Raw genomic sequence first — 17,517 nt, 5'->3', positions numbered from 1 at the left:
TGATGGACACAAAGAGAGAGGGAGGGATAGAGGGAGAGAGGGATACAGACAGATAGGGACACAGAGCGGGAGAGGGACGCAGAGAGAGTGAAAGGGACAGAGAGAAAGGGACAGAGAGAGAGGAGAAAGAGAGCGAGCGACAGAGAGACCGAGGGGGACAGAGAGAGAGAGAGAGAGAGAGAGAGACGCAGAGAGAGAGAGGGACAGAAAGGGAGACAGTGAGACAGAGAGAGAGAGGGCCAGAGAGACAGAGGGACCGATAGAGAGGGAGACAGAGATAGTGAGGGACACACAGAGAGAGGGACACACACAGAGAGAGGGACACAGAGAGAGAGGGTCAGTGAGAGGGACAGAGAGACAGAGGGACACAGAGAGAGAGGGACGCAGAGAGAGTGATGGACAGAGAGAGAGCGCGGGACACAGAGATAGTGAGGGACACAGAGAGTGTGAGGGACACTGAGAGAGATGGACAGAGAGAGTGAGGGACACAGAGAGAGAGGGGCAGAGGGAGTGAAGGTCAGAGAGAGAGGGGGCACAGAGACATAGGGACACAGAGATGGAGAGGGACGGAGAGAGAGGGGACAGAGAGAGAGCGACAGAGAGACCGAGGGACAGAGAGAGAGAGAGACGCAGAGAGAGATGGACAGATAGGGAGACAGAGGGACAGAGAGAGAGAGGGGCAGAGAGACAGAGGGACAGATATAGAGGGAGACAGAGATAGTGAGGGCCACACAGAGAGAGGGACACACACAGAGAGAGGGACACAGGGAGAGAGGGTCAGAGGGAGGGACAGAGAGACAGAGGGACAGAGAGAGAGGGGATAGAGGGAGAAAGATAGAGAGGGACAGAGAGAGAGAGCGACACAGAGAGAGAGAGTGACGCAGAGAGAGATGGACAGATAGGGAGACAGAGGGACAGAGAGAGAGAGGGCCAGAGAGACAGAGGGACAGATATAGAGGGAGACAGAGATAGTGAGGGCCACACAGAGAGAGGGACACACAGAGAGAGAGGGGCACAGGGAGAGAGGGTCAGAGAGAGGGACAGAGAGACAGAAGGACAGAGAGAGAGGGACAGAGAGAAAGGGACAGGGAGATGAGGGACAGACATAGAGACAGAGGGACAGAGAGGGACTGAGAGAGGGACACTGAGAGACTGTCAGAGAGAGGGACAGAGAGACAGAGGGACAGAGAGAGGGGGAGAGAGAGAAAGAGAGAGAGGGACACAGAGAGAGAGGGGCGGAGAGAGATAGGATCACAGAGACAGGGAGGGTCAGAGAGACAGAGGGGAACAGAGAGAGTGAGGGACAGAGAGAGAGGGACAGAGTGAGTGAGGGGCACAGAGACAGCGAGGGACACAGAGAGAGATGGACACAGACAGAGTGATGGACAGTGAGAGACAGAGGGACAGAGAGAGGAACAGAGAGAGAGGGACAGAGAGAGTGAGAGACAGACAGAGAGAGAGAGAGGGACAAAGAAGGATCGAGAGATGGGCACAGAGAGAGGGACAGAGAGACAGAGGGACCGAGAGACGGAATAGAGAGAGAAAGAGAGAGAGGGACAGAGAGAGAGAGACACAGAGAGAGTGAGAGGGTCAGAGAGAGAGAGGGTCAGAGAGAGAGAGGGTCAGAGAGAGATGGACAGAGGGATTGAGGGACACAGAGAGAGCGAGGGACACAGAGAGAGAGAGAGAGGGATGCAGAGAGAGTGATGGCCAGAGAGAGACGGACACAGAGAGAGAGGCAGAGAGATAGGAACACAGAGAGGCAGACGGACGCAGAGAGAGTGAGAGGGGCAGAGAGAGAGGGACAGAGAGAGAGGGACAGAAAGAGTGTGGGACACAGAGTGAGAGAGGGACAGAGAGAGAGGTAAAGAGAGAGAGCGACAGAGAGACCGAGGGACAGAGAGAGAGAGAGAGACAGAGAGAGAGGGTCAGAGAGAGGGACAGACAGATCGAGAGAGAGAGGGCCACAGAGACAGAGGGACAGAGAGAGAGAGGGAGACAGAGAGAGTGAGGGACACACAGAGAGAGGGACACAGACAGAGAGAGGGACAGAGAGGGAGAGACAGAGGGACAGAGGGTCAGAGAGAGAGGGGGATAGAGAGAGAAAGAGAGCGGGACAGTGAGAGAGAGGGACATCGAGAGAGAGGGAGAGGGACACAGAGAGACAGAGGGACAGAGAGAAGGGATAGAGAGAGAAAGAGAGAGAGGGAACAGAGAGAGAGAGAGCCAGAGAGACTGAGGCGCAGAGAGACTGTGGGACAGAGAGAGGGACAGAGAGAGAGGGGGGTAAAGAGACACAGAGTGAAGGACAGAGAGAGAGAGTGTGTGGGTGCAAGAAAGAGTGTGTGTCTGTGTGTAAGAGAAAGAGAGTGCATGTGTGCAAGATAGCGTGAGTGTGTGTGTAAGAGAAGAGAGTGCATGTGTGCGAGAGTGTGTGGGTGAAAGAAAGAGTGAGTGTGTGCATCTGTAAGAGAAAGAGAGTGCATGTGTGCGAGAGTGTGTGTGGGTGCAAGAAAGAGTGTTTGTCTGTGTGTAAGAAAAATAGAGTGCATGTGTGCGAGAGTGTGTGGGGTTGCAAGAAAGAGTGAGTGTGTGTGTAAGAGAATGAGAGTGTGAGAGTGAGAGAGAGGAAGTGTCTGTGTGTATGTGAAAGAGTGATTGCAAGCGAGTGTGTATGTGCATGTGAGAGAGTGTGTGTGTGGACAAGGGAACGAGAGTGAGTGCGCATGTGAGAGCGAGGGCATGTGTGAGAGAAAGAGTGCCTGCGTGTGGAAGAGTGTGCACGAGAGAATGTGTGTGTGGGCAAGAGAAAGCGTGTACACATGTGAGAAAGAGTGTGAGAGTATGAGTGTGTGTGTGTGCGTCCGAGAGAGAAAGAGAGCGCATGCATGTGAGAGAGTGTGTGTGTGTGCGAAAGAGTGTCTGCATGTGAGAGGAAGGGTTTGTGTTCACACTTTCTGTGTGAGTGTGAGCCTGAGAGATGGGGGATGGAGAGAGAGAGATTGTGTGTGTGAGAGAGGAACAGTGTGTGAGAGAGAGGGGGAAAGACACTATGAGGCTGCACAAGAGAAATACCGATTGTGTGTGTGAGAAAAAGTGTGTGTGTGTGTGGCAGAAAAGTGTGTTAGAGTGTGTGTGAGAAACTTTGCGAGTGTGTGTGAGAGACAGAGTTTTAGAGAGAGAGAGAGAGAGAGCGTGGGAAAGTGAGAATATATGAGATGATGAATTTGAGTGTGTGGGGGTGGGGGTGTCAGAAAGTGTGTATGAGAGTGTGTGTGTAAGAGTGTGTGTAACTGAGAGAGTATGTAGAAGCGAGTGTGTGAGAGAGAGAGTAGAGAGAGAGAATGAGTGACTGAAAGTGTGCATGTGTTTTGTGTCTGTCTGTGTCTCTGTGTGTGTGTCTGTCTGTTTGTGTGTGTCTGTGTCTGTGTGTCTGTGTCTGTCTGTCCGTGTCTTGTCTGTGTGTGTGTGTTTGTTTGTGCGTCTGTGTCTGTCTGTGTGCATGTGTGTCTGTGTCTCTGTGTGTGTGTATTTGTGTGTGTCTGTGTGCGTGTGCGTATCTGTGTGTGTGTCTGTGTCTGTGTGCATGTGTGTGTCTGTACGTGTGTCTGTGTGTGTGCCTATGTCAATGTGTGTGTGTCTGTGTGTGTATCTGTGAGCGTGTGTGTGTGTCTGTCTGTGTCTTGTGTGTGTGTGTGTCTCTATGTCTGTGTCTCTGTGTGTGTGTCTGTGTCTGTGTCTGTGTGTGTCTGTGTGTGGTCTGTGTGTGTCTGTGTCTTTGTGTGTGTCAGTGTGTGTTTGTGTGTGTCTGTGTGCGTGTGTGTGTGTGTTTGTGTGTGCGTGTCTCTGTGTGTGTGTGTCTTTGTGTGTATGTGTGTGTGTCTTTGTGTGTGTGTCTCTGTGCGTGTGTCTCTGTGTGTGTGTCTGTGTGCGCGTGTGTGTGTCATTATGTGTGTCTGTGTCTTTGTGTGTGTCAGTGTGTGTGTCTGTGTGTGTCTGTGTGCGTGTGTGTATTTGTGTGTGCGTGTCTCTGTGTATGTGTCTTTCTGTGTGTCTGTGTGCTTGTGTGTGTGTCTGTGTGTATGTGTGTGTGTGTCTCTGTGCGTGTGTCTCTGTGTGTGTCTGTGTGCGCGTGTGTTTGTCTCTGTGTGTGTGTCTGTGTGTGTTTGGGGCGGGTGAAGGCCGTGGAGGAGAGAGGGTGAAAAGTGGTGTTGAGGGGCAGGCACGTGATCCAAGATTTAAAGTCCCAAACTCTGCCAACGGTTTTGAGAATTGGAAAGGAAATAAAAGATTGAAAATCAAGTTAGAAATAACTGGATGTACAGCAGGGCAGGAAGAGACAGAGAGAGAGAGAGCGAGAGAGAGAAACATGCACAGGGACAGAAAGAGAGAGACAGAGAGAGAGAGAGAGAGACAGAGACACAGAGAAGAGAGAGACACAGAGAGAGAGTGTGTGGGACACACAAGGACAGAGAGAAAGCGAGAGAGACAGAGAGAGAGGAACAGAGAGAAAGAGACACAGAGAAAGAGAGTGACAGAAGAGAGACACACACACAGACAGTCAGACAGGGACAGAGACAGAGATTAATTCTGGGAATCACACATACAGCAGGAAAATCCCAATAAATCCTCAGCAAATATCCCCCTCTCCATTCCCAGCCCTGTGTGTGTGTGTCAGGAACCGACCTACAGTCAGGCTCTGAGACGCTAATGTGGGAGTAATCTTCAATATTTTCAAACTGCACTGACACAACTGATAAGGCTTCAAAAAAAAGTTGTAGCAACTGGGAAAGATGACAATTTGTTGTCCCAGAAGTAACGTCTCATTGGGCAGCAAGATCCCACAAGGCTCCTGTCCTGGGAATTAACATGTCAATCAGACAGAGCCCTCCCCAGGTAGCAGACTGACAGACGATGCGATGTGTCAGAGACGCCAGGGGTGGGCTCCACTAACCCCTCACTCAGAATAAATGTGCGCAAGGAATTTGTCAGATTCATTCTCAAACCCTGTTCTCTCTCTGTATGGAGAGTGAGCAGCCCTTCCTGTCTGGGTGTGTGTGTGTGTGTGTGTGTGTGTGTGTGTGTGTGTGTGTGTGTGTGTGTGTGTGTGTGTGTGTGTGTGTGTGTGTGTGTGTGTGTGTGTGTGTGTGTGTGTGTGTGTGTGTGTGTGTGTGTGTGTGTGTGTGTGTGTGTGTGTGTGTATTTAATAATGTTTCCAGCCTCTGGTTAATTGCTTTCTTATGATTTGTTTGTATTTGGATATTGCTGTGAGGTTATGAAATGCATTGGGGATGGGGGAAGGGAGTGGTGGGATTGTGTTTAAACTGGGATCTTGCTGTGTAATTTTTTGCATCACACTGCTCTCACGCCCCCGGACCCCCACCAACTCATCTCTTCTCTCTTTTTGAAGCCTGGGGTTAAAGTAACTGGGGCATCGGTGACACAAACAGGTGAAACCCCCAGGATCTGGGAGCCGGGCCTCCCTCAGGAGGGAATTGCAACCCAAAATATCTGACCCCTCCGGAAAGAATTGTCACGCTATCAGAGGAAAGTGGATCATAGAGAGGGCAGGATGATCGAATTCGACACGGAGAGAAAGAGAGTGAGAGAAAGAAATGCAAAATGGCGAGAGCAAGAGAAACAGGAGAGAGAGAGAGAGAGAGAGGCAGTGTGAGATTGTGAAATAGCTGCAATATTTGATTCTCGGGTGACAGGAAGTAATTAAACAGGAAATAAAAATGATGATCAGATTATCGAGCTTCTGCAGCACTGTCACTTGTGGGATCTTGCTGTGCGTCAATTGCCCTAATGCCATCGTTGCAGGCAGTGAGTGGTTTTAATCAGCTAACCCGTCATTTCAAAAACTTTTCTACATGAAAGCTTGACTCATCACCCGACGTGTTTGTGTTTGGATGTTGCTGAGAAATTGTCTGCCTCACTGAGAGGGGGAAACCTGGAATCTTGCTGTGCTATCTCCCTGTGAAAGATTTTCCTGCTCAGCCTTCCCATTAATACTGCCTCTTTCCTCCCAAAGGGATCTTCCTGGCCATTTATGGATTTGAAAAGAGTGTGTTTGGGAGCAGGAAACCTTCAAACAAGAGCTTTCTACAGAGGGCGGACACAGTCCTGAGGCCTGTTTGACAGGCTGCAGCCTGTTGGGCCCAGGTGAGTTTTGTCTGTGTATTACCCTGAGGTTTTATCTCCTCTCTCTGAGGAGGGAGGCTGGCATTTACAGGGACCTCTTGTTAACCGGGTCCTGTCGGATTGCGGCCTTGTCATTATTGAACAGGTTTGAAGCCTGGGGCTAAGGTAACTGGGGCCTTGGGATTTGACACAAATACGTCAACCCTTGACCAGCATCACCCACGATGTGTGTGTGGTTAGATTGCTGCTTGTGGGATCTTGCTGTGCGTGCTTATTAATGTTTCTAGCCTCTAGTCAAGTGCTTTGCGGTGATGTCTGTCTATTTCAATGTCGCTGTGATGGTCAGCAATTCATTCATTCCGCAATAATTAAACTGAACCATTGTCACAGGGTCACGTGGGAGATTGGGGAAGGCAGAGAGCTGTGCGATCTTGCTTAGCTTTTAGTGCCACTGTTGTATTTTATTTCAACTTGATTTTGTTTTTATTTCTCAGTGTGTTTCCCCACCCCCTGCTCCCGCAACCCAGGGGGTGAGGAGGAGATTGGATCCAGGAGTTGATGCTCGGGAGGAGGCAGAGACAGAAAGAATTAAATCACTTCTGCCGCGAGGAATCATCAGACAGAGAGAGAGAGAGAATAATCAGAAACTGTCCTGTCTCCTTGTCGTTCATTTACACACACACAAACAAACACACACACACAAACACACACACACACATACACATGCGTGGGGAAAAGAATGGTGGGGTTCAAGCCGTCTCTGGGATTTTTACCACAAGGGGGTGTGTTCTTGTCTGGACTGGGGGAGACGAAGGGGGTAAAAGAAGGAGGGGGAGCTGCTGCACAGTCTCATCCCACAGATGTCACTGCCTCCATCTCTCACTCCAGCTCCAGGGACAGAGAGAGGGGTGGCGGGAGAATAGGGGTGTGAAGGGGGTGGGAGACAGAGAGAGACAGAGGGTAGTGAAAGAGAGCGCTGACTGTCCCAATGGAAGGTTCGTTGGTTTAAAATGGATTTGAGACCTGGGGTTAAAGGAACCGGGGCCTTGAGATTGTGACACAAACTGGTTACACCCCCAGGGTCTGGGAGGAAGGACTCCGGGAGGAGGGAATTAATACCTTAAAATGAGAAACTCTCTCCAAAGCCCCATTCTAATGTCAGAGACATGTGCATAGGCCAGGGGGAAAAATGTGAGAAATCTGAGAGACAGAGAGAAAGATCTTCGAGATGGAGACAGCGAGAGGGGGGAACGCAGAGGACGAGATTTCAGAGATAGAAGAAGAGAGGGGATGAACAGAGACATCTCGGAGATGGAGAGAGTAAGAGGGAGAACAGAGAGCGGGAGGGAAGAGAGATCAGAGATGGGGACAGCGAGAGGGTGGAACAGAGAGAGAGAGAGAGAGAGAGAGAGAACAGAGAGAGATCTCAGATGGAGAGAGCACAAGACGGGGATCAGAGAGTGCAGGGCACAGAGAAGGAAGGGAGAAATGTTTGGAATTTGTTCAACAGGAGGATTGCTCACTCTTGTCCAGGAGACAGAATCAAACCCTTAACCCTTAAACACACGATCTGTCTGTGGTTACACTGCTGCTCGTGGGATCTTGCTGTGTGTGTTTCAAGCAAGCATCTGGTTAAAAACTCAATGGTGAGTTTTATATTCGATGATGGAGATGCCGATGTTGGACTGGGACAACGCCAGGTTATAGTGCAACAGGATTCTCGAAAGCTAGTGTTGTGTGATGTTTAACATTATATATCGATATATATAGACTGAGAGGGGAGGATGGGCTTATGTGTTTTGGGGGGTGTTTATGTGAGGGTCCAGTTGTAGGTGGATGGAGAAAGAAAGCTGCATTAAAAAAAGATATTTTTTTAACCCGTCATTCAATCCCGGGGAAAGTCGAGGGGGGATGTCGGGGGGGGGGGGGGGGCGTGGAGGTAGAGGGGGGGAATGTCGAGGGGACTGTCAAGGAGGGGAAATGTCAGGGGGGAAGTGACGAAGGGTGTACTGTCGGGGGGGGGGACTGTCGGAGGGGTGACTGTCGAGGGGGGTGACTGTCCAGGGGGAGAATGTTGAGGGGGGAATGTGGAGGGGGGAATGTGGAGGGGGGAATGTGGAGGGGGGAATGTCGAGGGGGGAATGTGGAGGGGGAATGTGGAGGGTGGAATGTGGAGGGGGGAATGTGGAGGGGAGAATGTGGAGGGGGAATGTCGAGGGGGGAATGTGGAGGGGGGAATGTCGGGAGGAGAATGTCGGGGGAATGTCGAGGGGGGAATGTGGAGGGGGAATATCGAGGGGGGAATGTCGAGTGGGGGAATGTCGAGTGTGAGAAATATCGAGGGGAGGGACTGTCGAGAGGGTAACTGTCGGGGGGGACTTCGAGGGGGGACTGTCGGGTGGGATTGTCGAAGGGGGTGACTGTCAGGGAGAATGTCGAGGTGGGAATGTCGAGTGGGGGAATGTCGAGTGTGAGAAATATCGAGGGGAGGGACTGTCGAGAGGGTAACTGTCGGGGGGGGGACTTCGAGGGGGGACTGTCGGGGGGGCCTGTCGAAGCGGGTGACTGTCGGGGAGAATGTCGAGGCGGGAATGTCGAGTGGGGGGGAATGTCGGGTTGGGAATGTCGGGGCGAATGTCGGGTGGGGGAATGTCGGGCGGGGATGTCGAAGGGGGGAATGTCGGGTGGGGGAATGTCGGGTGGGGGAATGTCGGGCGGGGATGTCGAAGGGGGGAAGTCGAGGGGGGATGTCGGGGTGAATTCGAGGGGGAGAGAGAGAGAAAAGGGACAGAGAGAAAGAGAAAAGGGACAGAGAGAGAAAGAGAAAATGGACAGAGAGATAAAAGGGACTGAGAGAGAGAGAGAAAGGGAGAAGAAACAGAGAGAGAAAAGCGACAGAGAGAGAAAGAGAAAATGGACAGAGAGAGAAAAGCGACTGAGAGAGAGAGAAAGAGGGAAAGGGAACAGAGAGAGTGAGAAAAGGGACAGAGAGCGAGAAAAGGGACAGAGAGAGAGAGAAAGAAAGGGACAGGGAGAGAGAGTTGCTCCCCTATAAATGGCTTTTAACCCCATCCCCATTCTATTCCCTGAGTAACAGACAGTGGATTCCACGCAATGTGTTCTTGTTGTGATATCCTGTTATACCAGTCTCAGCCACAGCCTACGGTTCCACAGAACCTGTTACCCCCGAGTAACGGCTCGTGTTCTCACACCCACTATGTCCCCGAGCAATGGCGTTTGGCCCAAGCTCCATACGGTTGCCCTAGCAATGGCCTGACATTCCATCCCAATCTCTGTTCCCATACATCGGCCTGAAGATCGACAACCCTCTTCTGTTCCCGCAGCACTGAAGGATTCAAGGAAGACATCAAAACTGGGAGATTATGCTCGCAAGATGTGGAGAGAGTGAATGAGATTGGGGAAGGCAAGAACAGTGGAATTGAGTGTGTAAATGGGAAAAGGAGAGAGAAATAGCATTGCAGTGTGAGAGTGGGAGGGATGTACAGAGGGGGCAAGGTGAATTTTGCTGAGAGCCAAGTTGGAGTGGGAGACACAGTAGGGAAAGTAAGGACAGAGGGAGTTAAACCCAGCTCCTGAGCTCAGGGCGCGGTGCCCTCATCTTCCCTGAGGACCAGGACTCGGGGCTGAGTCTGTCTCTCTCCAGCTCAGCTTCTCCAATACAAAGACACACAACAACATCGGTCACTCTGCTGCTCGGCACGCTTTAATCAACATTTTTATTGTTTACAAATGGAAATGATGGATACAGTCAGTGGGATGGTGCCTTTTCTGACTGGCCCCTGAGTTGTGAGAAACATTGAAATGTTTCCCTGTAACCCCTTCTGTGGGATAAGGATGGACAAACCAGCGCTACCCTCAGTCTGTTACCATAGCGACAGGCTACTCCTCGCTGAATCATTGAACTGAAATGAGAAAATCCCGGATGGTGTGATTAATGAGGGAATTTTATGGATGATGGATTTGGGTGAAGGGATATTTCAGCACATTCTTCAGCTGCTGTCTGAACTTAGTCTGGGTCACGGCATAAATCACGGTGTTTGTGCAGCAACTGAGGAGCTGCAGCATGAAGCCCAATTCCTTCACAAAGGAATGGAGAAACACAGACCGATATCCAATATCCCACATCCGTCTCCATATAGAATACAGCATGAACGTTGACCATAAGAGGATGAAATTCGCCGAGATCACAAACAGTAAAATGATGGATTTTTTTCGGTTTCTCATTTCTGTGTCAGACTGAGCGTCACCATTGGTGTGAGCGCGGAGTCTCCTGCGGGCTCTGCTGGTCACTACAATGTGTCTGACGGTGAGAAAATTGAGCAGCAGAATCAGGAGAAATGGGACACACGGGGTGAGAATGTTGTGGAGGAACTCGATTGTGGCCCAGACACTGGAGAATACAACAGCATCTGTTAGCATACAAAACCAGGGATTGTTCACCAGCCCATACCGAGCCGTGAGCATAAAATACCAGGAAATGTTCTTTAAACAGCTCAGCACAGTCACTGCTCCCAGAACACCAGCCGCCGTTTTCTCACTGCAATATTTACTTTTCAGCTTCTGGCAACAAATGGCCACAAACCGATCAAAGGTGAAAGTGACGGTGAACCAGACAGAGCAGTCAGTGGCTGCATAAAGCAGGACGGCATGGATATTACACACGGGGACGGACTCCCTCAGGAAATAAAACTGTTCATCATAAACAATGGGAATGTGTCTCAGGATCAGGTCGAGGATAATGACCAGGAGATCAGCTGCTGACATGGCCCCCAGGTAACGTCGAACACATGGAGACAATCCACAATCTTTATAAAGCAGGACGTAGATGGTCACTACGTTAACTGTGAGGAAGGAAAACAAACCCATTATTCATCAGCCTGGAGGCAAAGGGACCCATTTGATCGGGGACGGAGTGGGATTTTCAAATGTGTCCCTGTATTCAGGGATTTATTAAAATAATTGGAGCTGGAATAACAAATGGGGAGGTCTGAATTACTGACAAAAATATGACATAAACCACAAGAAATATCAGTTTTGGAATGTTGGGACAGAACGTTTCGGGGAATGGCAGTTATACAATGTTGGAGACAGCACGTTCCGGAGATCTCCTTCAACTGTCCATCAACATTCCCCTCTATCCAGTCCACCAGCATGATGTACTGTGCACAGGCTACATATCTGTGCAGCACGGGGAGCTGAGCAGGCCACAGCAGGGCACTAGTGTGTGAACCTGAAACAAATATCAATCCAGCATAAGGAGCGAGACAAACCACATCATTGCATTATCCATAAACCTCAACCGTACAGTGTGACCAGCACAGCGAACTGTGCAGTGATCACCCGTGAATTAATCTGAAAACCAGGAGCAGTTACCCTCCCAACATGTCGGACTGTGTACACCACCCCAGTGCATTGATCTCTAAACTAGGAGCAGTTACCCTCCCAGCATGTAGAGCTGTGTACACCACCCCATTGCATTGATCAGTAAACCAGCAACAGTTACCCTCCTGGCATGTAGAACCCTGTACAACTCCCCAGTGCATTGAACTGTAAACCAGGAGCAGTTACCCTCTCAGCATGTAGAGCTCTGTACACCAACCCACTGCATTACTCAGTAACACTGTGTTAGATCCCTGCGCAGTATGGGGAAACTTGCAGCCCATGCTGGAAATGACAGGATGTGCAGCTCCCACCCATTTACAGCTCCATATCTTCATTGTACCATGACAAGAGCGTACTCTGGATGTGAACATCACTGCCAGAGCGAGATGGCGGGGGAATCAGTTTAAATATCACCACATGAGAGTGGTTTGGTGTATAGACAGAGAGGGGAAGACTGAGACATTGTCATGGAAGGATATGTTCCCAGGTTTCAGAATGTTGAAATGTAGACACTTCGATAGCATCCTGTAACATGAACCTGTCTTCCCAGGAAAGTTGGGAAAAAAGGATATTGGTGTGAGGCCAGATGAGCATTTGTTCTGCATCTTTGTTACTGGAATTGCTTTCAACCAAATCTATGACTCATTGGGCAGATTCTAACAATAATTTATCTTTGTTTGATTTTCCTTGAGTATGACAGAGGGATCTTCCACACGAGGCTGAGCTAGTTTCCTGGTGCTATCGTATCGGACTCACCTCATTAATGACCCAGACCACCCCATGGTGTCCCTCTCATTCAATACCAGCCCGATCCTCCCAACCATCATGGCGGGAGGTACTCACCATCGCCTGGGTGCCCCTGGATATTCTGTGATCCCTGGCACTGGTGCCATCTTTAAAAGGCCAATGGGCACACGGTTGAGCTTTCTCTGTTCGGAGCTGCCCTGCACAATTTACCTCGAGCATGGCAGATCATGGGCAATTGCACCAAGGTTTGTCGACAGGGGCATGGAAGTCCTGGTGAATGGGCTAGTACAGAGGGGGTCCATTCTCTTTCCAGAGGAGGCCACACCACCAGACCCACCGAGAATGGTCTGAGCTCCCCACCCAGCTCAGTGCAGTATCTGCGGTCTGAAGAAATATCCAGCAATACAGGACAAGCATCAATAACCTTCCCGGTCTGTCAGGATAAGGGTCACCATATTCTCTCTGCTCCCTCACACACACTGTACATCTGTATAGCAGCGACCACCGAACAAGGCTCATGATCTACCACTCTCACTACTGCATGCAGCACCTTCGCCCCCCTTCCCTCCACTTTACCCCACTCCCCTACACTAATAATGCTGCATGGATACAACACTGTGGACTGACTCCACCCAGACACCTCAACATGACACCGTCCCCCACCTACACCAGCACTAACAGCAGTGCAACACACCCCCACCCTCACTCCAGCCCTCCCTTCCTCCCATTCCAGGAGAAACAGCCTGGAATAGGAGAGAAAGGGCCAAGCTGGGTGGTGGAGTGCCCAATATCCGTTCCCTCACCCCCTCCTCCTGCCATGTGGGGAGGACTCTGGTACGAGCCGGAGAGGAATGGGACGCCTCGTGTGGAGATTCTGAAACATCCACGTCCCACCGACCGAGTAAGGAGCAATGTTCAGTGAAGGGCAATTCTCACTTTAAACCCACTGGCAATTCCGTTTTCCCCCAGCACAACTTATAAGCCGTGGCCCTGATACCATCTCCCTTTTGTGTTGAGCTGGTACAAATGGAATCCCTACGTCTTGATGGGCAGGAGGGTGGGCTCACAACACATCGTCACCACTACCTTCCAGAAAGGGAGCACCGAGACTCTCTCCTACACCTCGTCCTGTAAACAGCTCAGCTACTGAAACTAATCTGTGATATTTGCAGCTCTCCCCACTTGTCCTGACATCTTCAACAATCTATGCTCATATACACCCAGGACCCTCTGCTCCTGCACCCCTTATTTAACGGTACGGCCTGTTTTAGATTGTCTTTCATTGTCTTCCCTACCTCACACTGCTCTGCACTGATCCCCAGCTGCCAAACACCTGAACATTACACCAACGTGTGATTGTACTGTTAGAGTTCCACACTGTCCTCCATAGACTTTACAATTCTTCCAGGTTTGGTGCCATCTACAAACATTGAGATTGTCATAGCGTCACAGTTCCCATGCAAAAACTGAAATCCTGCGACACTCACTCGTGTGATCAAGTGAAATACCGTTATATTCCCACGAATAGAGTCGAATAATGATATGCTGTCAATGGAGCAACAAAAGTCCTGATACAAACCAGACGGAGTGAATGAAATATTGACAAACCATAAAGAAGAGAATTCCGGATTGGCTCCAAGTTTCTGTATTGACGTCAGGGTATTAATGTCATGAAGTCGAAAGTGTGTATGTACCTGTAAGAGAGAGGGAAAGCTGTTCTGAACTGAGAGCTTACAAGCACCTGTGATATGAGAAGATGGCAGAACCAGAGTGTGAAGGACAACTGAAAATATATCACATTTGGCTGTGAAATAGCTCCCTGAGATGGTTGCTCCTTGGACAACAATTCGAATGTTACCAATCAGTTTAAATTATGCCACAGGATACTAAAACCAAATCAAGTTTGAATGTATCGGTTTTCAAAAGTTGAACCAATGAAATGATTCGACGTTGTGCATATTAAAAATGCAGGCATTTAGAAAATTGCAGGCAGAGTAAATGCCATCAACACAGATCCAAGAGATTAGGAAACACTCTCTATCAAAGGTACCTTTTCATATGGAACATATTCGCAGCAAAAAGAAAGAAGATGACCCAGGGAGATCTACGGCCACAAGAAGACACACAAACAACAGCTGAGTGTGATTTTGAAATTAAATGAGTGCAATTTTAATAAGTTTCTTATTGAAACAGTATATCATTATAGAGTTGGAATGGGGTAATAAGCAGTTAAGAGAAAAGGGGTCTCAGAGTTCAGAATGCTTGATGTAATATGTTCACTTTCAGAGTTAAAAAATAAATTGATGTTATTATGTAAACAGTCGAAATTGGGAGTTCTCTGTCACTCATAATTTAACAGTTTATGAGGCGAATTGAGCATTTCTTTATGTTTAGTTTAAGTTACCAGATGAGCTTCACGCCCCGCCCTGACATTTCCCGTGTGTGTGTATCTGAGTGTCTCCGTGTGGGGCAGGTCTGGCAGTCTCTGTGGTGCTTAAAGTAATGCAATGCCAACTTGTGCTGGCCTGCCCACGCCACTGCACCGGCATTGGCAGAGGGTGAAAACCAACAGGGATTAATTCAGAGAGGGGGAGGGAGAGGGCAGCTGCTCACAGCACCATCCAAACTGATGTCTTATCCATGTACTGATCTAAATGTCCTTTAAACGTTGTAACTGTTCCAGCTTTCATCACTTCTTCTGGAAGTTCATTCCACACATAAGCCAGATTCTGACTAAAATATTTACCTCTCATGACTTTTGTAAATCTTTTTCCTCACACCTTAAAATATCCCTCAGTTTTGAATCCCCAACTGTAGGGAAAAGACATCAGTCATTCAGCTTATCTGTACCCCTCATTATTTTATAAACCTCAGTAAAGTTACCCCTTAATCTCATACTCTCCATTGCAAAGAGCTCCGGTCTATCCAGCAACTTCTTATAGCTCACTCCCTCCAAACCCAACAACATCCAGGTTAATGTCTGCTCAATCCTCTCCAACTTAATAATATCAAGGTCAGTAATATCAAAGTGAATAATCAAGGTATTTTCTATGGGTGGGGAGATCAAAACTAGACGGTACAGATTTAAAGTGAGAGGGGAACATTTAAAAGTGACCTAAGGGGCAGCTGTTTCACCCAGAGGGTGGTGTGCCTATGGAATGATAGGGCAGGATGACCAGACTGGACACAGTATTCCAGAAGAGACCTCACCAATTTCCTGTACAACCTCAACATAACGTCCCAATTCCAATTCTCAAAGGTCTGACCAATGAAGACAAGTGTGTTCAACACCTCCTTAACCATACTATCTATCGGAGATGCAAATTGTAAAGAATTATACCTGACGGCCTAGGTCTCTGTTCTCCAACACTGCCAAACGCCCTGCTTTTAATTGTATTGGTCATGCTCTTGTTTGATTTACCAAATCCAATACCTCGCATTAATCCAGAATAAACTCCATCAGCCACCCCTCAGCCCAGTGAGTGATATTACCACCTCCTCACTCTCCCCCTTTAAAACATCCTCCCCGTCTCCAAGAGACCTGCACACTCCGGCCTTGAGTTTCACAAAGACCCTGAGCTTGGGTTGCCTTGTGTTGTTTGGGGGAGGGGGGGACAGATTGCAGACACTGTCAATGGGGAGGAGAGGCTGGATAGTAATCAGCGGCCTAGTGTCATTTCATTGTTTTAGGAAGAGGGCAGTCACACGTTAGAGGTGGGTAAAAGTGATCGGTGTTTTGGGACCAGAAGTTATGCTTTTTCTTTGTCTGTGGTGTTCAGTGATAAAAATCTATTCGAGACCCTTCTTTGGACAGAGCGTGTCTGCAGGATCTCTTTCTGTAATATTGCAGACTACAAATAATAGCGATTAAATACGTTCATAGTTAATTTCGATAGCACAGCATGTGCATTCAATTTCCTACGATTGAGACAAATATCTTGCATTTGTTTAACAATACGAAGTGTTTTGTATAATTCAGTAATGGTAACCTGATTATAATAAATCCACACTGGTTTGAAAGCTGGCACTTAAAATATGACCCAAGTCTGGGTATGGTAGTCTAGTGGGTAGTGTCCCTGGCTCTGAACCAGAACTCTGGATTTGATTTTAATTCCTGAACTTGTATGGTAGTGTTCCTAGCTCTGAACTAGTAGGACTGGATTCAAGTCCTGCCTGTTGCAGAGGTATGTCACAGCATGTCAGAACAGGCGGATGAACAAACACACAGGAGAATAATGTTACAGCTTTATGGGTATTGTCCAGTGATGCCATTATCCCTACCTCCGGGCACAAAGGTCTCGGTGTAAATCCCATAGAAGTGTCTCATGATACATCTGAACAAACTGATTAAACTGGTTGTAGAATTGTGACCAGATGGAGAAAGAAGTGTCAGAATTGAATTTCAGAATTTAGGCCCGGCATGACTGAAAGCACAGCTATTCCTGTTGATTGGAGTCACATCTTGCAGCAGTAGGGGTTTATAAAATCAGAATGGTCATGGATAAGGTGAGTAGTTAGGGTTTTCCCCAGGTTAGGGGCGTTCAAAACTAGAGGGCATTGGATGAAAGTGAGAGGGGAAAGGTTTTGAAGAGGCCTAAGAGGCACCTTTTCACACAGAGGGTGGTGTGTGTATGTAATGAGCTGCCAGAGGAAGTGGTATAACTACATCATGTAAAAGGCATCTGGGTACTGACAGACCTGCCGAGCTTTTCCAGCAATTTCTGTATTTGTTAAAAAATGCATTCATTTTAACACAGGTATTCTAAATGCATTAAATCTTTTATTTTTTAATAACGCAGGGACATATGAACATATTTTCAAATTGACCAAGACCATTTTCTGCTAAGGGTATGGCTCTGTGCGAGACGGCAACAAAGATGCATCTACGTGGAACAGGGAATGTGATGGAGGCATAGTTTGGACAATATACAAGGAGACCTCACATGATCCAGTTTGGGAGAGCATGACATTATCGTGTGATTCAACTCAGAGAGGGAGAAAATGTAATCTGCCTGTGAAGGAATGGCCTATTACACACACTCTCTCCCTCATTATTCCCCATCACAGCAATGTGTGTGAGCTAACAATTAAACACCTATACGGTGATCATTACCATTCTCAGTTTTAAAGAATTCATGCAGTGTGGAAACAGGCCCTTCGGCCCAACAAGTCCATACCAAACTTCCAAACAGTAACCTTGCAAAGGCCCCTTCCCCGAGATTT

Source organism: Chiloscyllium plagiosum, unplaced genomic scaffold (genome assembly GCF_037043375.1).
Source record: "Chiloscyllium plagiosum isolate Xiang-an unplaced genomic scaffold, Cpla_swu_hap1 HiC_scaffold_39, whole genome shotgun sequence".
Lineage (NCBI taxonomy): Eukaryota > Metazoa > Chordata > Chondrichthyes > Orectolobiformes > Hemiscylliidae > Chiloscyllium > Chiloscyllium plagiosum.
The sequence above is the reverse complement of the archived record's forward strand: the minus strand, read 5'-3'. Positions refer to the sequence as shown.